Consider the following 22,308-nt stretch of genomic DNA (forward strand, 5'->3'; position numbering starts at 1 on the left):
CGCGCACCCAGCCTCAGAACAATAGGTATTGTAATGAATTCCCTTGCTCCATGAAAGCCCTCTGCTTCTATCCCCTGGTTTGCTATTTTCTCCTAAGGTCGCCATCCTGTCTGAGCTATACAGAAATGATGCATTGCTTTCCTTTCCTCCTCACTACCTCTTGAATTTGGTACAAAAATTAAACCATTCATTTTCGTTTTTCTCAAGAGTTTTCTTGCCTTAATGATTATTTTTATGAGAAGAAAGGAGAGAAAAGAGTGAAGATGAAATATGCACAGAGACTAGACAAAATCCTGAAGGGGGCAAAAACGTGAAGAATAAAGGTGAGGAGAGAGAGTAACCACTGCAAAGAGAATCAGAAAATTAAAAGTGAGAGGAAGCGGCTGAGCTGCAGGATTTCATACTCATCCTTCTTCATTTGTTAGTTTTCCGCATCCCTCGCTTCTCCCTTTCATCTTCTCTTCCTCCTCTGTTTCTGATTGTGCCCTTCAGAACTCAACCCAACTAGAAAGTCTCCTTGTCTTTCTTCCCAGATCCTCTTTGAATGATGAAATAATGTAAAGTCTATGCATAATTGCTCTGTGCTGTTCAAAAAGCATTTTCTTGAAGGGAGCTTTACACTTTATCCTTTTCAGCTATGAATGTGTGTATAATATGCCTTCAGTCCTAATTATTTTGTCACCATTTTGTTAAGTGTCCAGGATCTACATTTGAGCTAAGACACTTTAATTATCAAATTAACACAATTTCATGGTTGATATGTTCAATTTCTCACCACCGGACTTTTTAATTTTCTTTTTTTTATTAACTGGCTCCTTTCTGGTCTTTTCCCCTCATCGTACAAAGAAGCAGATAATGCCCTTGTTTCACATTCATGAACACTTTCCATAAATATCCTGGAATTAAGGTTTGCTAAAGAGCACCCGTTCTTGCAACAAAGCCTTTCCTTGTAGTTTTTCTTTATTGATTTCTAGCCCATCAATGACATTTATTTATTCACAGGTTAGGAGCTTCAGTTCAGATGGAAATATAAAATTTTTCATAGGTTTTTCTACAACTAATTGCTTGAACTCAGTAGTCTCATGTGCAAAAAGAAAGGGACTTTGCATTAATGAAAAGAAAAGGGGCATTTAAAACTCTAGCTGACATTAAACCATGAAAAGAAGAAAGACAAGAGGTTATTTTTTAAAAGTTGTCAAACAGAAATGATAGAAGTGAAGGAGTAATGGCTGAATAAAAAAGAAAGTAATTACAAGATCCAGAATAATTAATTTCTTAAGTTCTCTATAGAGCTTATTCATTGTAAAGTACTTTACACAGTTTCTGTCGTGTGTTAAGGGCCCTGAACACATTTGTTCCTATACCCTGGGGTTGCAATTTGTCTCCTGTGAAATACGGTGCTGCCTCTGAGCAGATTCAGAGACAAAATAACTATAATAATTCTCAAGTTTAGAAATTCATCTCAATGATGCCAAACTGGCTGAGTTGGTCAGCCTGCACCACCGTTTTGATAAACAGCATTTTTAAAACAACTTTATTGAGGTATAATTTATAATCATAAAATTTATCCTTCTAAGTATATAATTCAATGAATTTTAATAAATTTACAGAATTATGCAAACATTATCATGATTCAGATTTAGAACATTTCCATCACCCCAAAAATATCCTCTGTTCTCATTTCCAGTCAATTCCTGTTTCCACCCCTTAGCCCCAGGCATCACTAGTCTTTCTTTATATGTTTGCCTTTACAGACATTTCATGTTAATGCAGTCATATAATATGTGGTCTTTGTGTCTGACTTCCCTCACTTAGCACAGTGTTTTTGAGGCTTATCCATGTTGTAGCAAGCATCATTTTATTAACCTCAATTATACTGTTGCAACAGTATTTCCAACAGGTTTTGGTCCAATTTGTGGTTCCTCCTGCAATCTGTTTTGCTTAAGTCTGCTATAGTGTGCGGTACATTTCGCTGGTTACAAAGATGGACACATACCAAGTCATGTTGAGGTGAGAAGATAATTTTTTCAACAATCAAAAGAATATTACTAAAGGAGTGAGATGTGAGAACAAGTACCATTACAAGAATGGGTTAGATGTATATGTAAAATATTTAGAAGGAAGAAATTGCAGCATTTAGTGGCAAAATCTTTGTTAAAGAAAGCTATTCTGAATGGAGGCATAAAGGCAATGCCTGTGAAAATACTTTGGCTGAAATACTCCAGTGTGAAAAAAATTAGCAATAGGAAGATCCTCATTTGAAGAGTGAAGAGTTAAGATGAATCAGACAAGATTAATTAATAGGAAATAAAATGCATGCAAAACATTTATTGGGTATTCGTTCAATTAGATACAAGGGAAACGAACAGAAGGATTTTTTTCCTGAAGTGTTCATGAATATAAAAATTTCCATATGAAGAATATATAGAAAGTGAGTGCCTTCTCACTGAATATGATTCTTTAAAATCAAGAGCAAATTCAGTAGAAGTAATTTTCAGAGAGGATTAGAAAAACCTGCAAAGAGTGGCTGGCCCCGTGGCTAAGTGGTTAAGTTTACATGCTCTGCTTTGCCGGCCTAGGCTTCACCAGTTAGGACCCTAGAGATGGACCTACGCACCAGACATCAGGCCATACTGTGGCGGCGTCCCACATAGAAGAACTAAAATGACCTACAGCTAGGATATACAACTATGTACTCGGGCTTTGAGGAGAACAAAAACCTGTAAACATACATAGTATTGATATATGTCACTGACATTTTTCTGAAGGCATTTTTACAATAGTGTATTATTATTTTTAATTTTTAAAATAAAATTACTGGCAATTTTTTTCAAGGTATCATTTTATGGTTACTGAATCTGAAATCGTCTCTTCTTTGTGGACAACAATTGATTTCTTTTTTTTTTTCTTTTTACAAAATATGCATTTAATGAAGAGTTTGTTCAAAATCATAACATACTGTAGTATTTGTGCAGATTCAGAGTTGTTTCTGGGAAGAAATCCTGACTTGAATTCAGTGGAAATACACCTACAATCTTGAAATGAATGTACAATATATTGAGACCTTCCAGTCAACTGAGTTGAGGATACAGCCAGTGCCAGCTGAGCCATGTTGGAGTACAAGGTGAAAGGAAAAATGCGTGCCCTTCTGTACATGCTTTTATTGTTTTTTAAAATAGATCTTATTTTTTTAAAACAGTTTTAGAATTACGGAAAGATTTAAAAGAGAGTGCAGAAAGCTTCCATATACCTCCTCACCCTGTTTCCCCCATTGTTAATGTATTACATTAGTATGGTACATTTGTTACCACTAGTAAACCAATATTGGTATATTATTATTAACTAAAATCCACAGCTTATTTGGGTTTCCTTAGTTTTAACCTAATGTTCTTTTTCTATTCCAGGATCCTGTTCTGGATGTCACCTAACACCTAAATGTCATGTCTCCTTAGGCTACTCTTGTCTGTGATGGTTTCTCAGACTTGTTTTTGCTGCCCTTGACACTTTTGAGGAGGATTGCTCAGGTTTTGAGGATGCCCCTCTATCAGAATTTGTCTAGTGTTGTTTTCAAGGTTAGACTGGGGTAGTGTGTCTGAGGGGAAGACCACAGAGGTAAAGTCTCATTCTTGGATCACATCAAGGGCACACACTCTCAGCATGAATTATCCCTGATGATGCCAACCTTGATGACATGACCGAGCTGGTGTTTGACAGGTTTCTCCACTGCAAAGTTATTTTTCTCCCCTTTCTATATTGTCCATTTGGGGAGAAAGTCACTATTCACAGCCCATACTTAAGCAGAGCGGGGCTGTGCTCCACCTCCTTGAGGGGAGAATATCTACATAAATTATTTGGAATTCTGCATGAAAAATTTGTCTGTTCTCTCCTATTTATTTAGTCATTTATTTATATTAGCATGAGCTCATGGATGTTTGGATGTTTATTTTATACTTCGGGTTATATTCCAATACTACTTAATATTGTTGCTCTAATTGTTTTGGTTGGGGCCGCTGGGAGTTTCTTTAGTTGTCTCCTGTGTCCCTTTGACATTCTGCCATCAATGTAGGTATTTTTGTTTTTAGCATGTCCTTGTTTCCTGGCACCACTAGATGCTACAGGCTTATCTTGTATATTTCCTGCCCAGTCATAAATTCAGCCACTTCTCCCAGGAGCCCTGATTCCTTTCCTTAGAGACTGGCATTAGAAACCAAGATCTGGGCATTAAGTACGCTTGTTGCTACTGGAGTGTCATTGCTTCTAGTCCCTCTTAGTGGACAGAGCAAGGAAATATATGTATGACCATGATTTTTTAAATGAGAAAATACACTTTTTATCGGAGCTGAGAAACTGGCAATCTAAAAACAAATTATTCTACATTCATAATATTCTCACTTCTGATTTGTTTTCAAATTAAAATATGTAGATATTTCAGATTAAATGTTTTCCCAGGTACTTCCATTTAGGATACCTTTATTCAACAGATATTTTCACAAGACTCTTTTGAATGTTTTTTAGGGTAATTAAATTTAGATGCTGCGTATTTGTAGCCCTTCTAAGTTCACTTTAATTTGCTACAAAATATTAATTTACTCAATTAAAAATAGGAGCTCCATCAAATGATATTTATGGTAAATCAACTTGTTTCAAAACACAATTATAAAATATCACATTTAAATCTTGAATACTTTTCAACTTCTCACTATTTAATTTGTTTGGTTCATCTCTTGCTTTTACAGGAACAATTTACAATATCTTCCAGTTCAGAAGCTTTGTTTTGAATAATTACAATTTGCTAAAATCTTCATAAACTGACACTTTAGGGAGCACTTGATTTATTAAATAATATGATTAGCGATTTTCAAGTGATTCTGAACCAAATTGCAAAGTATAAGGATTCTGTTACCAGAGTTCAAAACCACTTTAGGTATCAAACTAGGATTCTTCAAAGGCTCAAATATTTCAAAACTTGAATGATGATGGGTAGCAAAGAGTATAAATTGCCATGCTAAAGTAGTTTTTGTATTCCCATTAGCTTTCTTCAAAAATTTTGGAGTTGAGTTTTTCTAAATGTGAATGTATCAAAATATTGGTACTATTTCTATATTTGATAGAAGAGTAAAACTTATTTGGATGCAATTATGAATTATGTGTACACCACAACCAAGTTCACAGGTTTCTGAATTTAGTAAAAACATTGTTTTACCACGATGCTGTGCTTGTTATGTGTCATTATTAAAAGCAAGCAAACAAAGCCTATTATCTTATCTTCAACCTCGAACTTTGTATTTGATTTTATAGAAGCATTTACAATCATGTTTCACTTTGACGGAATTAACTTCCAAAAGCCTGACTCTGGTTCTGTTAACGCGGTGAGAAACTGGGAGCTTTGTTGCGATCAATTCCTTTTCCCTTTGCCGTGTCTGATGACAGTGATAGAAACCCGGCGCTATTGAACTCTGACACCTTCTTCTGCCAGTGGAGTGAATGCATGAACAGGCTTCATTCTCCGTAGGTGCACACGAAAACCTAGAATTTAAAAGAAATGAGTGAAATGAACTGAAACAAGAGTCATCGATCGAAATGAAACATCACGCTTCCCTGAGTGACATGTAAACGCACATTTTCTAAAGCTGTTAAATAATATTTGGGTCAAGTCTCAAAAATAACCAGTAACTTTGAAGTGGATACTCACGCTCGTTCAGAAGCTGTCGCTGGCATCATTGTGGCCCTGATCCTCCCCTCTCTGTGGGTGGTAAACATTGAAAACCAGTCTCATCCGTGCAGGGTCATCATCAACTTTCTTGAAAAATAGAAACCCAATGCTTTATTTTCATTTAAAATGAACTTTTTTTAAAGTTTATAGTTGCCCGAAATAATTATTGGAAAATCATAAAAAGCATCATAAAACAATAATAAATAGTTTCATTTCTTCAGTGTCCTCTAAAAAGGGACAGACTCTGTCTGCTCTACGTCATGACTACTCAGCCCTGCTTCCTACTCATGTTTTCACATACATCTCACCGAGAACTTCTCACACTTCTCACATTTCCGACTTGCAGCTCAGTGCCTTCATGCCTCTCAGCACAAGGCAGTGGTCACTCACAACTGTCTGCTTTTGCTGGCAGGCTGAAACAGCAGTGCCAAATATTTCTCTATTATGCTGGAGACAAGAGGAGTTAGCCGACCCAATCCACTTGAGTTTGAATCCGCTTTGTCATGACTATCCTATAGGCTCTCTTTGAAAGGAAAACCAAGATATATGGTCACCCTGGTTGTGAGCAAATGTCTCCTGTCTTGAGTATGTGCTTAAGCCACGAAGAATAAGGACCAGGAGCTCCCACTCTTGGGGTCATGGACTACTGGGGACCTATAGGTGGGTTTCAGGCTGATCACAAACCTCCTAAAATAGTATGCATCACGCTATAGTAAGTGGTCCATAGCACTTATCAAATTCTCAAAGAGGAAAACTACTATTAAGAAAAATTATTTGAAACTTGGAAATAAGGCAAAAAGGTGAGTGATAGGCCCTTTCTGTATCACGCTGGCTTATTGTTCCCCAAGCCCACCCAATGTTTATTTAACCCATTGGTCTTGGTTATTTGTTTTTTGATTGCAGTGTAGGCACCAGGAAGTTACATGTTAATTGTAGATTTCTGTACAGTAGTAAAAAAATAACCCCAAAAGATTCCAATTTTGTTGCCCTATAGGACATAAGTCAGTTTCATATTTGACTCACCTGGATCTCAATCTAATATTCTGCTTGTTTTGTTTGTTTGTTTGTTTGTCTTTTGGTGAGGAGAGTGATTCCTGAGCTAACATCTGTGCCAATCTTCCTCTACTTTTTATATAGGACAGTGTCACAGCATGGCTTGATGAGTGGTTTGTGGGTCCGTGCCCAGGATCCAAACCTGAGAACCCTGGGCTGCTGAAGAGGAGCACATGAACTTAACCACTACTCCACGGGGCCCGCCCCTAATATTCTGCTTTTTAAATCCATTTCCCAAGGATATATTCAAACTCCTCTTCCTCAGATGTTCTTAGATCTGGCTTTATCATCTTCCTGGTTCTCTCACTAATTGAGGAGTTGAATAAAATCCTCTAACATTTTCATTCTATATAAGTACACAGAACATATTTTTAACATTTTCAAAATTCCATATTGACACCAAAATATTAAGAAGCTCTTGAGCAGAGGCCTGTCTGAAAGACATGTGGGGATAAGCTTCTCCTGCAGCCCCTTCCCCTCACCAAGGAGACAATCAAGCAAGGATAAGTTTGTGCCCTAAATGTAATTGTTGTTTAGGAAAGAAGTAAAGGAAGTCGGCTGTTCTTCAGAAATTAGTGAAGGACAAGGGCCTCCCTATAAACTTGGGCTGGCTCTGCAGAACATAACTCCTGGGGTCCCCTGACATCTTAGTCTGCATATTCCTCTGCTGTTATACCAAATTCACAGCCGCAAGAGCTTGCACTCAAGAAGGAAGTTTTTAAGGATAAGGCACAACAAACAACCCTTCTTTCCACATCCAAAGCATGTCTACACACAGAAGCACACACATCAGGGGGCTGGAAAACCAATCATAGTGTAGAGGGAAGTGCAATAGAATCCACGGTGGGCTCAGAGATACATTCATTCATAACTTTATCTACTCACACATGCATTAGTTCATTATTTCATTCAAAAAGTGCTTGTGAATGCTTGCTTTTTTTTCTTTTAAAGATTGGCACCTGAGCTAACATCTGTTGCCAATCTTCGTTTGTTTGACTTTCCCTCCTTATTCCCCCTAAAGCCCCCCAGGACATAGTTGTATATTCTAGTTTTGGCATGTGAGACACCGCCTCAGCATGGCTTCATGAGCGGTGCCATGTCTGCGCCCAGGATCAGAACCAGTGAAACCCTGGGCCATGGAGCAGAGTGCATGAACTTAACCACTTGGCCACAGGGCAGCCCCTATGAGTGCTTTCTTAATGTCAGGTGCCAGTCTTGGATCTGGGGCTTCAAGGCAAATGTGGGTGGAGGATTAAGCAATTAAATAGACAATTAACATAGAGTTTCAGGGATATAATGGGAGCAAGGTGGGGAGCATCCTTACCTACATTCTGAATGTGATGACAAACCTGGTGACTGCTATGGATGAGTAAGAAAAGATGAAATGATACTGGAGATAGTTTGAGGCAAGATGAAAAGCATGTGCACAGAGCACAAATGGAGAGAGAACATGACGCCTTTATGACACTGGAAGCAGTTGGATGTTGGTGAGGCATGACGTTTCAGAGACATGGCAGGGAGAGAGGAAGCCTAAGGAAAGCAAGCAGAGGCAGGATCATCAAAGGTATGGAAAACCATCTTAAAAAGCTTTGTTTTGATAGTTTTTAAATAGTGCCTTTAACTAGACTTCCACTATTGTCACGTGATCAGGCAGCGCTGTAGGGAAGAACTTTTGGGTGTTTTCATTGGAAAGGAAAGGAAACCCTCCTTCATCTTTCCCTTTCCCTCCTTGTTTCATGAACTTGCAACTTCAATTGGAAACGTAGGCGCAAACTCGACCCTCAGGGCTAGGCACTCCTGAAGTAACTACATGGTGATGGAAACAGGTGTTAATCAAATCATGAGTTATTTTGCATGGGAAATAAGCCAGCAAGTGAGAGAGTAACAGACTGAGTTAGGCAGGGACTGGAGATGGGCAGAAGTGATGGTCAGCATGTTTAGGGTTGAAAGGAAGCAGAGGGTGCATCCAGGGAAGGAGTTGTAGAAATCACATTTTAAAAGTTTTGAAAAGCAATTTTCAACATTTTAAAAAGTGAAAGTTTTTTGTTTCTTAGTGGCAGGAAACAAGTGACCACAACCTTATATACCACATATATTAAAGTGTACTATATAAATGGCAAAAAAAAAAAAAGCGCGTTTTACTTTAAAATCTTTCTTACCCGCAAAACAACCTTCTAGTCGTGTCTGAGTGCATATTTCAATTTACAAATATTTGTAATAGAAACTTTTTCAGGAATAAAGCTACTTCAAAGAAATGTATAAAAGTACCAAAGGGTAATTTATCCCATGTGAAATTATAAATTTCGAACTCTAAATGTGTTAGTTTTATGACATTTTTTCAGACTATAGTGCAGTTCTCTATTTTTTTAAATGTGGGTTTAAAAAAAAAATTGGTACATATTTTGTTACCAGCTGGAAGGATTAACTGCAATTGATTTCTTTGAATCCTCTTTATTTGTTAGGTCATAATGGAGCCTTCTCTGAACATAAGCCCGTAGGCCTGTTAATCACAGCGTTTGTCGCATTCCACCCGCTGGAGGAGAGGTGCCCCCTGCCCAGGGCTGCCTCTGTCCACGCGGCTGGTGCTGGAAGGGAGGCGAGGTGAAGCGGGGAAGACATTGTAGGTTGGCCTTAATTAATTCCCTAATCTACTGCTGGTTGTGTGGAGAAAAATCAATCATGACCTAGCTCCAGAAAAGAAGTATAGTTCAGTGTGAAATTTCACTGAATTTAAGAACTGAGTTATCTACTGCAAGGATCTAAGACTTTGTTCAAGAGTTACAGATTTCTTCAGAGTCCTCTCTGTTTTCTGCATATCTCAGCTCTTTTGGAGGTATATTGTTTAAGGCTATAGAGGCAAATCATCTTTATTTAGATTTTACAAGTAATTATTTACATGCAAACATAATACATGATTTGCATTTTACAAATACAAAATTTCCAAATTACATTGTGCTCTTTATGCAAGCAGGATAATGCTCTCAAATCTATCTATCTATTGATTTATGGATCAGTATACAAAAATATAGATATATAAATGTATATTGATATATAAATATATGTAAACATATATATAAATTTATATATATATGGAGAGAGAGCAATGAACTGTAAAAAACTTTGAGCAGTCTATTCAAAACTTCGTGGTGAAGCTAAGGAAAATAAATGTACTTTGAACTTCAAAACATGCTGATTAATAAGTGAGAAAATTTCAAGATTTTTTTTTCCATAAAATACAGCAAGATTTTTTTTTCCATAAAATACAGAATGAGTGAATGTGTCAGCCCCTGGCTAAGAATGCTCTATTAAGGCTTTAGGGAAGAAAAGAGAATAGGGCCTGTCTTAAATATGGGCAAAGTTTTAAAGAGTGAAGAAAAGGGGCTGGCCCAATAGCATAGTGGTTAAATTCACGTGCTCCATTTTGGCGGCCCAGGGTTCACTAGTTTGGATCCTGGGCGCAGACCTACATGCCACTCATCAAGCATGCTGTGGCAGTGTCTCACACACAAAATAGAGGAAGATGGGCACAGATCTTAGCTCAGTGGCAATCTTCCTCAAGGAAAAAGAGGAAGATTGGCAACAGGTGTTAGGTCAGTGTCACTCTTCCCCACCAAAAAAAGAAAAGAAGACTGAAGAAAAGAACGTTTCTCTATGTTTCGGGGTTGAGGGAAGATATTTGAGCCAAAGCAAAGAAATAAAAAAGCCCCCGTTGTGTTCCAGGACAGGAGAGCTACAAAGATCTGTGCTGGAGATAAGATTGGAAAGGTGATTTTGGTCCTAATAGACGGCTGAGGAGTTTATGCCAAGAGGCAAGAGGAAACACGAGAAAGTCCTGGGTTAGCTGTACCAGTCCTAGAGGAGTGTGCAGGATGCACTGAAGTCTTGAAAGGCTTGTTTTAACTGCTATGTGAGGGCTTGAACTACGGTGATGGCAGTGCAAGATAAAAAGAAAGTTGAGCTGATGGAGGCACAGTGGAAGAAAATAGTGAAGAAGGTGTGTTTTGAGGAGTTTGAATGTCCAGGTTGTTTATCACTGGGTGTCTTTTCAGTGCTAACACAGGGCCTGACACAGTGTAGAAAATAAATAGCTGTAAAATGAATGAATGGAATGAAGAATGATATTGAAGAAAGACCAGTATTTTGACCTTAGGCAACTGAAAAGAATAATTCTATCATTCAGAGGAAAAGAAGCTATGGGATGTGAAGCTGGTTTGGGGGGTACATATAATAATCTAAACACGCTGAGTTGGAGGTGAAGGTGTTCTATCTGAGAGAGACTATTCAGCAAGCCACACAACTCAGGACAGAATCGAGGTCTGTAGAGAAAGAGTTTGGTAATCTTTGAAGAAAGACAATTGGGACTGGATGATGTATTCAAGGAAGAGAAAATAGAAAGAACAAATTCAGATTAAAATTTAGATGCTACTGCCTTTTGAGTTCCTACCGCGCAGCAGGATTTACATGGTCTCTTGTAATCATCAGTCTAATCCTGTGAGAAAGGCCCTAAAACCTCACGCCCAGAGGAGAAGAGACCTGAGGATGAGAAATGGAGTCGAGAATCACAGGGTTTGTGAACAGTACGACCAAGGGCAGCTCAGGGCAGATGCCCAAGGGGTAGATACTGGAAACAGCACAGAGTCAACTGAGAATCTCAAATGTAGTTTGATTTGGCTCGTTTTGACTTCAAACCAAGTAAAAACCAGACTATACTTTAGACTTATTCTCATTGCTTATTCCTCTCCCTGCTAAATTTTCCCGTTCTAGTAGGAACTCTGTGTATTTTTAGTCACTAGTTTAGATATCTCACATTTCAGTTCAAACATGAGCCATTAAAATGACTTATAAGGTAAAATGTAAATCTTTTCCCAGCAAGTGGTCTATTTATACATTTTTTTTCTTGAAAGTAATTAAGGGCTTATTCATGCTTTTGGATTTCGTTCTTCTGGCCGTGCATTTTTATATCACTATTAACAAACACAAGATAATCTCCTTTTCCAGCTTCCATGAGAGGAAAGCAAATAAGCACTGAATCACACTTAAAGTTCTTTACACCTTGGTTTTCTTGAGTCTTTTATGCATTACAATTGTTTGGAAATGAGATAAATCCCAGTCCAAGAGTACAGCAGTATATGCACTAAGATTAGCAGAATAGATTTATTAAGGTGTCAAGTCCTCACATGCACAGAGCATCACTAAGAATTTCCAATGGTCCCTCCAAAGAAGAGAGAGTGGGTTGGAGGAAGCCTTGACTAGTTCAGGTGGGAAGAATTAAGTTAAGCTCAAATCAACTCTTGGCCACAAAGATAGTGTAATTACTTGGCCTAGAGATTTATTTTTCTATCAAGTGGAATTTAAATATCACTATAACATTTCTCAGAATAATTTATTGCCCTGGGATACCAGTTTCACTCGGATAGGGAAATAGAGACCTAGAGAACCGGTTGCTTCTTCAAAATAATTACTTCATAATTTTCCCCACATCTCTCCCTTCTCAGATTATAAACATATTTATGGCAGAAACCTGTATTTCATCTTTGAATCCCCAACTGCCTACTGCAGAACTTGACAGACAGTAAGCACTACAAAATATTTGTTGAGTGGATGTATGAAAGAGTCAAAAATCAAGATGAAGTTTCAAGATTGTTAATCTAGATGACATTAAAGTCTCATTTATCTTTAATTCTAAGACAAAGCTCATGTGGTCTGTGGTCTTTTTCTCTCCATCACTCCCTCCCACCACACACACAAAACGAAACAACAGAACAAAACAAAAACAACTTGAAAGATAAAATTTGATAAAACGCTGATTTAAAAAGTCTGAAATTTGAGTCAATCAGCTGGGTTAAATAAATTAGGGAAAACAGTAAAGTCAGATATAATAATGAAACTGCAGAGTTTGTAGACTGCAATTTCACTTTTCCCACCATGTTGCAGCAAAGCGTGATTATGAAAGCGATGCTCCTCTAACTGTGACCAGGACCCTTTAATTGTTGAAGAAATCAATTTATGGGGTGAAGCGGACTTTTAAAAAATTAATAGGGTAGAATAGGAGTGAAGAAAGGAGAGGACGTAATTCAAGAAACTTGTCGTACACATGTATTTAAGTGACCGGGTCAGGATCACATGGGGACATGTTAGAGAGATTTGAAAAACACTGATGTATAGTAATGCTCATATAGATTATGCTTTTAGAGCCGGGAGACTCATTTTTTCTGTAGGCCTAGATAAAAGGCACTAGAGCTCTCTGCCTAATCATCTTTGGCAGACCATATCTAAGCTCTGACGAGTTACTGGCAGGCCAGTTCCATCAAGTCAGTGACTTGGTCTGACTATAGGCATAGCCTCACCATATAAAAGGCACTGGCTTCCCTGTGGCGTTTTTTAAAATACTGTAAAGCATCACTAGTTGTAGAGAAGATCAGACTGATTCAGTTCTGTAGCAGAAAAGGCTTTTCAGGAAGACATTGAAAGAAAAGCACGTTCTTTACTTTCTCGCCCTTGGCTCTCTGCTGACAGGGAGAGGCTTAGCACCTCTGTTAAGTGCTTCGCAGAGTAACTTGGAAGCAATTGTGAGGAGCACACTTATTGTTTGAATGCAAATCATGGCTAGAATGCCTTAACAAGAATTTATTGATTTCTACTGCAAAAAACGCTCATTGATTACCCTTCATTTTCTTAGAAGACCCATTTCCACATAGCTTGCTATTAAATATGTTATGTCCTTGTTTCATTTATGATTTTGTTGTTTCTATTAATAATATTTAGTCAGCTCCTGTATACACGTACTTGTTCATTCACTCATTTATCTACTTTCATTGAATGTTGAGTGTTCCAGGTTATGTGCTAGAAGCCAGGGAATAAGGAGATGTGGTTCTGCTTTTAGCAATTTCGCAGTTTAGTAGGAGAGAGACAGTAGATAAGCCATTACAACATGGCGTGATGTGTTCTTGATAGGGTGCTACATAAATACTGAGGAGGGATGTTAAGATCAGGCCAGGTGTCGGGTCAGGGAGAGCTACCCTGAAAAGGTTATACTGGAGTTGAGAATTGAAGGACGAAGAGCTTCCAGCCATGTGAAGAAGGGGATAATTAATGGGGTTCAAGGTGGTGGAGTAGCAGAGGGAACACCAGAAGCATCAAACCATTTGGAATATACCCCACTCAACAAGTAGCTCTCACACCACATTATTGCAACAGCCTGCTAACTGATTTCCTTGACTTGTTTTTTCCCCTATATTTTCTCTTGCACTCTATGAGCAATTTCAGATTCCAAAGCCTTTGTTTTCAACTTATCATTTCCCTCATTTGTGGAAGGTAAATGTTATTTTAACAACTAAGATCCCCCTGGTTGGCCCATATCTCTTTCTAACCTTGTCTTCTATGCTCACTTATGAACTATACGCATCACTATTGCCCCTCCAGCTATTCTTTCCTTATTTCCAATCAATTATCCTAAAACCTGCATCAGAGAAAGTAGATATCATTAAACACATCAATTCTTTACCCTCATCCTAGCTGAAATTTTGGCTGGATCTGTACTGCATCCCTCTTATTTCAGGGGAAAAGGCGTATTTTCTCCTTCTTCTTCTTGACCTTCACTATAGGTGTTTCCCGTGCATTCGTCCTCAGCTCTCTTTTCTTCTCTCTCTCTGTCTGTATTTTAGTGGGTGATTTCATCCATATGTGTGACTTCAACTACTATGCAATGACTGATGACTCTAGAAGCAATGTCTAGCTAAGACTTATAACCCAAGATCTCAATCTGCATTTCCAGCTGCCCACTAGACACACCGCCTTATTCTAAGGAACATGACTGAGACTAGAATCAGTCCTGCTTTTCAGCTTGAAGGAAATAGTGTAAATTAGATGAAAATAGATTTATCAACTTCTATTCCTGCAATAATAAATGATGCTCAATGCCACTTGAGTCCTGAGATCCAAAATATGTGCTAAACACAACACTCCTACCTCATATAATCTTCATGACAACTCGATGTGGTAGGTGTGATTGTTATCCTGATTTTACAGATGAGTAGATAGTATCAGAGAGGCTAAGTTATAGTTTTCTCAAGGCCAAATACCTCTTATTTATTAGAACCCAGTCACAAACACACGTCTAATTATACTCTAAAATCCTTGCTTTTAAACACCTCATACACTGCTCTCAACTATAAATGCGCTTTTGTAAAAGCATTCTGCAGTCATCTGTGTTCATCTCATTAAAACTCCTCTGGCTAAATATGTTGCTTATCCTCCTGTTTTACCAACTAGAAACTAGAACACAAGGAACACGTGGAGGGGCTTATCAGATTGTGTTCACACAGTGAATGGCAGACCCAGGAATTAAATGCAAGTGAGTAATGCACATTATAGAGCATAATAAAACAGCACAGGCTACAAAAGTTAAATTTAAAAAATGTGACTCTAACTTCTTACCTATTTTGAATTTTAATAAAGTTTGAAGGCTGTTCACACTATTGATATAAAAATATTTATTTGATAGAATATAGTTTTTCTAAATTCATATGGAAGCAAGGACTAGTAATTCTCAAGATCACTAATTAAGAGAGCTTTTGCCTTTCCCTGTTCAGTATTGTTTTTAAATGAGCATCCTTAGGAGCTATTCTCTTTTAGTTCCTAACGGCTACAACTTTTTCATGATCTGTTATCTGTGATGACAAAATGAAATATTACTGCACAATTTCTTTCTTTTTCCCTAAAATGAGAGCTAACTGCTGAGACGGCTCCCACAAAAAGGCAGATAACAGGCTTCAAATGACAGAAAGAGCAAAACCAACATGTCAAATGCCTTACAAACTTAAGCAAAGGAAGATAATTTTGTTCCTGAATAATCATAAGGTCATGGAAAGGAACACTATTAAATGGATTGCTTAAGGTCAATCTAGAGAACTGGGTTTTTATTCTTGTGAATATGTATCTATGTCCTGATCCCATGAACTCTCTCACAGGGTCACAGAGAAAAGAGTCTTATCCTACGTTGTTGACAAATCAGAAAAAAAAGTCCCTACAGAAGTAGCGCTAAATGAAAAAATAAACAGGAAGAAGATAAAATGATAAATGTTAAAGTTGAATAAACTCTTCCGGTGATGGATGTAAAAGTCATTTATGGAAAAGTTTCTTGTTATTTTCAAAGACCAATGCAAAGTGACATAATTTCTTACAATTTTACCTCAGAAATGGTAGACGTAAGAAACATAGGTAGTTGCTAAATATGAGCTTTTATCAGTATTTGTATTATTTTTGTTCCTAAAGAAAAGACTTAAAATTCCCTAATTTATACCCTCCCCCATCCATTGTTTCCAGAACACTCCAGACAAGTCTTGGTTGATCCTCTATACTTGGTCCTTGGGTTTCGGTCAAACGTCCTGTTGCTGGCTGCTGTAGTCGACATTCTAGATTTGGACTGAGAGCCTCTGAGGCACTTCTGCCCTTGTTTGATTGCTCGGGTTCCCACAGCCTGTGGGCCGATAGCTCCTGACAACCAGCCTAGGCTGCTCAAGGAATGACCCCTGAGGCGGAAGTAGACATCTAACAGGTTCTCACCAACAAATGCCAACACAGCTCAGTAGGTAACTCTCTGTCTTTGTCTCCATTGTGCAACCAAATTATCCTTAGCTGAGAAGTTTTGTGCTTCCTGACTCTCTTTCGCATTGTAAAGTCCTGTCTGCCTATCTTGATTCTGAAACACACGGTCTCATTTGTGCTGCATGCCGTATGGTATTATCAGTTGAAAGGGGTTTTAAGAAGAGGTGACAAAATCTTCCTTGAAAGCTGTTCTTGAGTGTCTTCTTGGAAATATTGAATTTAGATATTGACTGATAAATACTAAGGTCCTAATGTCCTGTCTGAAGTAGGTTGGGATCTAGAGCTGAAAGAAAAGTTGTGAAAGTTGTTGTAACATGAACTTAGTGAGATAACATTTGTTTTAAATGTATCTTTCTAAAACCATCATACCATCAAATTAAATACGAAACACAAGCATTCCAATTCACAAAAGCTTAAGTTTTTCCGTTTGAAAATTATCTTTGGGGTCTGGCCCGGGAGCATAGTGGTTACGTTCACACACTCTGCTTTGACAGCCCAGGGTTCCCAGGTTTGAATTCAAGGCACGGACCTACACACTGGTCATCAAGCCATGCTGGGGTGGCATCCCACATACAAAACAGAGGAAGATTGGCACAGAAGTTAGCTCAGCGACAATCTTCCTCAAGCAAAAAGAGGAAGATGGGCAACAGATGTTAGCTCAGGGCCAATCTTCCTCACCAATAGATAAATAAATAAATAAATAAATTACTTATAATAATTTATTATGACTTCATATCCAAAGTGTCAGTCATGGTGCTCATATTCCCTTGAAATCCCTAATACTTACATTTAGAAAACAATTGCCTACTCAAAATGGTTTTTAGAAAAAATGTTAGCCTTCACATTGTAAAAAATATCCCTACCACTATACACACTAGGTTAGTGATTATTACGTTTTTAAATTCTGATTCACTTGGGAATCTGATTAATGGTGATGAACTATCCTTTGATTTTCCTTTGAATTCCAACACTATTTGTTTTTAAGTCAAGTCCCATCAGCCAATCAGATAACCAGGTACCAATATCTCCTAATTCTCTGGTAAATCAGCTCTAGTTCTGCTAATGAGCTGAGGCTCTCACCAGCCACGGAGAGCTGTCCTCTGAGCAGTCTCTCTTTACTGCCTCAGGAAAAAAGAAGCTGACTCTATTCTAGAGGCATCTATTTATAGCCTGCATGGCAAACTTTTAACAAAAGGTAATCCTAAAACGTGGAGTACATAGTTAATTTCTAGACAAGAAAGATGAATTCATTTGAGAAGTTCAAACTAGCCATGCCACTAGCTACTGCGACAGTTAATAGCAGGATTTATTCACATTTAGTTCATCAAAGCAGAATGGTGACTACCATTTATAGAGAACCATCTATGTCATGGGTGCTTCATACATGACCATCCGGAAATTTCGAGACATTCTGTTAAGGTAGTTGGTATTATACCTACTTAATAGATGGGGAGACAGACTCAGAAAGGTCTAAGTAACTTGCTAAAATCACAGTTAATAACTTGTTGAAACAGGATTCAATCTCAGGACTATATTGTTACAGAAGCCAACATAAAAAACCCTCCTGATCACTTGACATCATTTGAGAGGTGGCTAGGTGGTTGTATTAGGCAGGGTTTTCCGTGCAATTATGGAGGCTGGTAAGTCCAAAACCTAGAGTAAGCCAGCAGGCTGCAAACTCAAGGAAGAGTTGATGTTTGTCTTGAATCCAAAGGCAGTCTGGAGACAGAATTCCCTCTTCCTTGAGGGACCTAAGTCTTTTTTCTTAAGACCTTCAACTGATTGAATGAAGTTCATCCACATTACGGAGAATAATCCACTTTATTCAAAGTCAACTGATTTAAACGCTAATTTCATCTAAAAACACCTTCACACTAACATCTAGACTGACATTTGACCAAAACTGGGTACTGTAACCTAGTCAAATTGACACTTAAAATTAACCACAACAATGATCATTAGGCAGGAATGTAGTAAAATGTCAAGAATCTGATTGGTGATTGACAGTTTCAGGCCTTTCTGAGGTTATATGATTTTATTAGTCTACACACGAGGCAAAATGCAGGTAGTATGGATTATTACAACGTAGCCAGGAGACGTCCTCAAGGAATTCACCATCACAGAATCACCATGAACACAAAAAGTCCCGTTGAAGATGGAGTTCATGAAGTGGGTTTCTTGATTTCTTATAAATAGATTATGGACAATTGCCAGTGTTTTTTAGTCTTGACCTCTTCCCTGAGCCGTAGTGGCTGGCCAGTATTCAGCATAAGGAAGCAGAGATCAGAAAGGTCAACACCATAAGTCAACATGACTGAGTCTCAACTGAGATGCATTATCCAACTCCCCGTCCTTTTCCTGCTGTCTTGGTTTCTGCCTCTGCTTTATCAGTGCAGTGCAGTCGGGTTAACTGAATGATTCTGGGCATGAAATCAAAATTTGTGTATAACTCAAATTTGCCTTGGACTTCTGGTGGAGTTGCAGAGCTACTTAAATATTCTTGACCAAACAGCGACCCTCTTGTTTAGGCTGTCCGCTTTCATTGCATGCTTAGTTTTGGGAGGACAGCCCGGAGAGCAGTTAGTGAGGAAGGGAGACCTTGCTAAGAGGAGGTCAGCTGCACCAACTTGGATGTTGCAGTCAGATGACCTTTCCATTCAAGATCTAACCTGGGCCTGTGAAGAGCGTTTTGCTCGTTGCCTGGGACCCCTTGATGAAACCTAAACTTGGGAGTAACACTGCATGGTTTTCAAGTGTAAAGTCAGTTTACAGCAAATATGATTAATATGCTTGCCCACCCTTGCCTGCTCCAAAATTACTCTTCCAAGAAATCTCAATAATGGCTGGAAAACAAATGATCCTCTTTTATTCCTACCCAAATTTATTCTGCCACCTGGTTTACAGACCCTTCATCTTGCAGAAGGTCCCAAATCATGACCTGAAAAACAGCAACAAAATTTTATTAGTAAGACTTTTAATAAACATTCTTAATTTACTTTTAAAATGAATAAGCTATTAAAAATCAAGCGAGTCGTCTGAAGATAAATCAGCCCCCAGCACCTTAGAGTTTCTAACGTAAAGATAAGATTTTAAAAACCAAGTTACTTAAAAATCTGGACAGAAACTTCACACCTGCAGCTCATCTTAGAAATGTGCAAAATGCAGACACATTTTTAACAAATATAGAAATAACATCCACACATTGGAAATAGAAACTGAGAAACATGAAATCTTACAAACTTGCAAGAAACTTTTGAGATGAAAAAACTAAATGGCCCCCAAAAGAGCAGATCAGTGACTTTTAATCATTCTAATGCTAAGATGGAAAGGCATTTACTATCTTTTCTAACACATTAATTTTTACATGAAGACATTTCAAAAATAACTTGACTGAAAATATATATTTAAAACATTAAAGATTTTTCTTAGGAGGGAGGCTTTGCTTTTGCAAACCTTGAATGATGAGATTAATTACCTTAATTTCATTGCATTATCCCACCTTACATTAACCTGTGAAGAGGAGCTCGCCCTCATGGCGATTATATGAGAAGTATCAGGTACCTCATATGAGCAAATGAGAAATTAGAAAGCAGTATATAATCCAGTCTTAAGTGGTATATTAAAGTGTCTAAATGCAGCAGATGTCTGGGTGAAGAGAGGACAGTGGGAGCAGCCAGGGAGAAATCATGGCAAATTCACAATCTTCGTGAAGGAAATGAAGAGTGCACTGGATTTAACTGGCATAAATAGAGAGAGCAACAAACTGCGTTTATTAGGTTTTCAGTAAATCACAAGTGGAAAAAATGCTTTAGCAATTTTTCAAAATTGTTATCTGTATTCTACGACTTGACAATATTAACCTAAGAATGGACACTATAGGCACTCAAAACTTAAGGGAAAACTGTAAGTAATTTTCAGCATTTCTATCATTAGCCATAAACTTAAAAAGAATCCAACCAGTCAGCAAGTCCAATCCATTTTTACCACCCAAGTATCTTTTATCCTGCTCCTACTTTTTATTGCCATTGTCCTCGCCATAGTTGACACAGAGGCTGGCCCACTGCACAACTCCAGGGGGCAGTGTTTGCATGTGTGCCAGTGCACGGTTCCCTTGGAGTCCACTGAATGGAGCTCTTGGGGCAGTGGGGGACACTGATTCTCACCCCTGTTTCTCCTGGGGCTCCTGCTACTTTTTCGTCTAGTCACCTCCTTCTGTTTTTCTCCATCCCAATCTACTTTCTAAACTGACACAATTATCTTTTGAAAAATGCAAATCTGACTCTGCCATTTCTCTGTTCTAATTGCTTATGCCACTCATTCCTTCCTTCATTCATCAGAAAAATACCAAATTTCTATATACTCATAGGTTTTATAAAAGCTACTTCTCAAGATAAAATTTAAACTGTGTCATAGCTTTTTTACTTCATTTCAACAAATATTTGATTATAAAATGTCAAGAATGTTGGCAGACCCAGCAACACTCAGAGGCTCCTTGACGGGACCGTCCCAGCTCTCCAGACTCCCAGCTGCCCCTCGCCTTGGACGTTACCCTCCGGCATTTTGGAAGCATCTGCAGTCCTTTCCTTAACTCACCAGGCTGTTCTCTGACTCTCAGCTTTAGCACGTGCTGTTACTGCTGCCTGAAGTCTCTTTTCTCCCTCTTTTCATCCTTCGCGACCCACCAGAATGTGTACAATGTCAAGCTGCAGGAGGGGAGGGGTTTCTGCTGTTCGTTCCCTGAGCGTTCCACGCACCTAGAACAGTGCCTGGCACACGGTGGGCACTCAATAAATGAAGGAAGAAAAGAACGGATTGATGAAGGCCCAGCTCATCCCGCTTCCTCAGGAAAGCATTGGGAGCTTCTTAAACACTCCAACAGCTGAAAGGGGTGATGTCGGCGAGCCCTTTCAGGGGACCCCAGGGACTTCCCGTACCAGAGCGAGCGGAGCTGCTGCCAGGAGCTTTCGCAGGAAGGCTTTCCGGAGGAATGACTCCTGAAAGAAGAAGGAAGTGATAAGCACTAGGAAGTGGGGGTTCTGGAAAGTGCTGGTCCTCAGATGTGCCGCCCCCAAAAGAGTTTTTGCTTCTTGTTGTGTTCACCTGATTTTATTCGTCTATGACTAAACCTCTGATGAATCACGCAGAGCTTGTTTACGCTCTATAAGTGGGATGTATGCATGCGAAGCTAAGGAGAGGCATGAGGAAAGCATAAAACAAACCCGTAAGAACAATGCCAGGAAGGGCTCAAGCCCACGACAAATGAAGTTCATGAGAAAAGCTAGGAAAAAATACAGCTTTTTTTTTGTTTGAAGCAAGAAGAACAAAGAAGGCCTTTGGGAAATACGATGTAACGTTGGCCAAAGGCAAACCCGTGCAATTTCCATTTGGCTTCAGTGCCTTCAACTCGGAGAACGGTCCCAAACTGTCAAGGGCGTGGCAAATCTGAGGGGAATAAACAAAACGCAAGTTAGCTGCAAAGAATATTTTACACAAAACCTACCAGTTAAAATAAACTCAAATCTCTATGTATGTGTGTTAGATTTGTGTAATCTCAGAAAAACTTAATAATTTAAAAAATATATAGATTATATGAAGTTTTTTTTTTTTTTTTTGAACTGGAGTATGGCAAATATTGCAAATCTTCTGGAATTTCCAGAAACTATAGACTCCTGTGAATTTTGGCCAAAATATGCAGTTAACTCTTTTCAGTGAATTGTCTGTGAGTATTTAGAGAAGAATCTGGTGCTTGTGGGTTTACTAAAAACATGTCATGCCAGACCAGAGCAATTTAAGGTTTTTTTGTTAGGATTACTAGGCACGTGGTTCATATGCACCTGATGCAGTTGACAGTTCCTCTCGTATCAGTGTGACTGTGCTGTTGAAATGTCGAAGGAACAGAAGATATCGGGGCTATCAGGGTTGTAACATAGGGATTC

The 22,308-nt window shown here is 38.5% G+C and overlaps 1 long non-coding RNA gene across 1 annotated transcript; it reads left to right on the top strand.

Annotated features, from left to right (window-relative positions):
* The first annotated feature begins 213 nt into the window (after positions 1 to 213).
* On the top strand, positions 214 to 5,947 carry LOC138918568 (uncharacterized). The gene is made up of 4 exons (XR_011428091.1): positions 214 to 323; positions 1,889 to 2,010; positions 2,976 to 3,124; positions 3,405 to 5,947. It is a non-coding gene; the product is annotated as an uncharacterized lncRNA (long non-coding RNA).
* Positions 5,948 to 22,308: the final 16,361 nt, after the last annotated feature.

This window comes from Equus caballus, chromosome 17 (assembly GCF_041296265.1).
Source record: "Equus caballus isolate H_3958 breed thoroughbred chromosome 17, TB-T2T, whole genome shotgun sequence".
Classification (NCBI taxonomy): domain Eukaryota; kingdom Metazoa; phylum Chordata; class Mammalia; order Perissodactyla; family Equidae; genus Equus; species Equus caballus.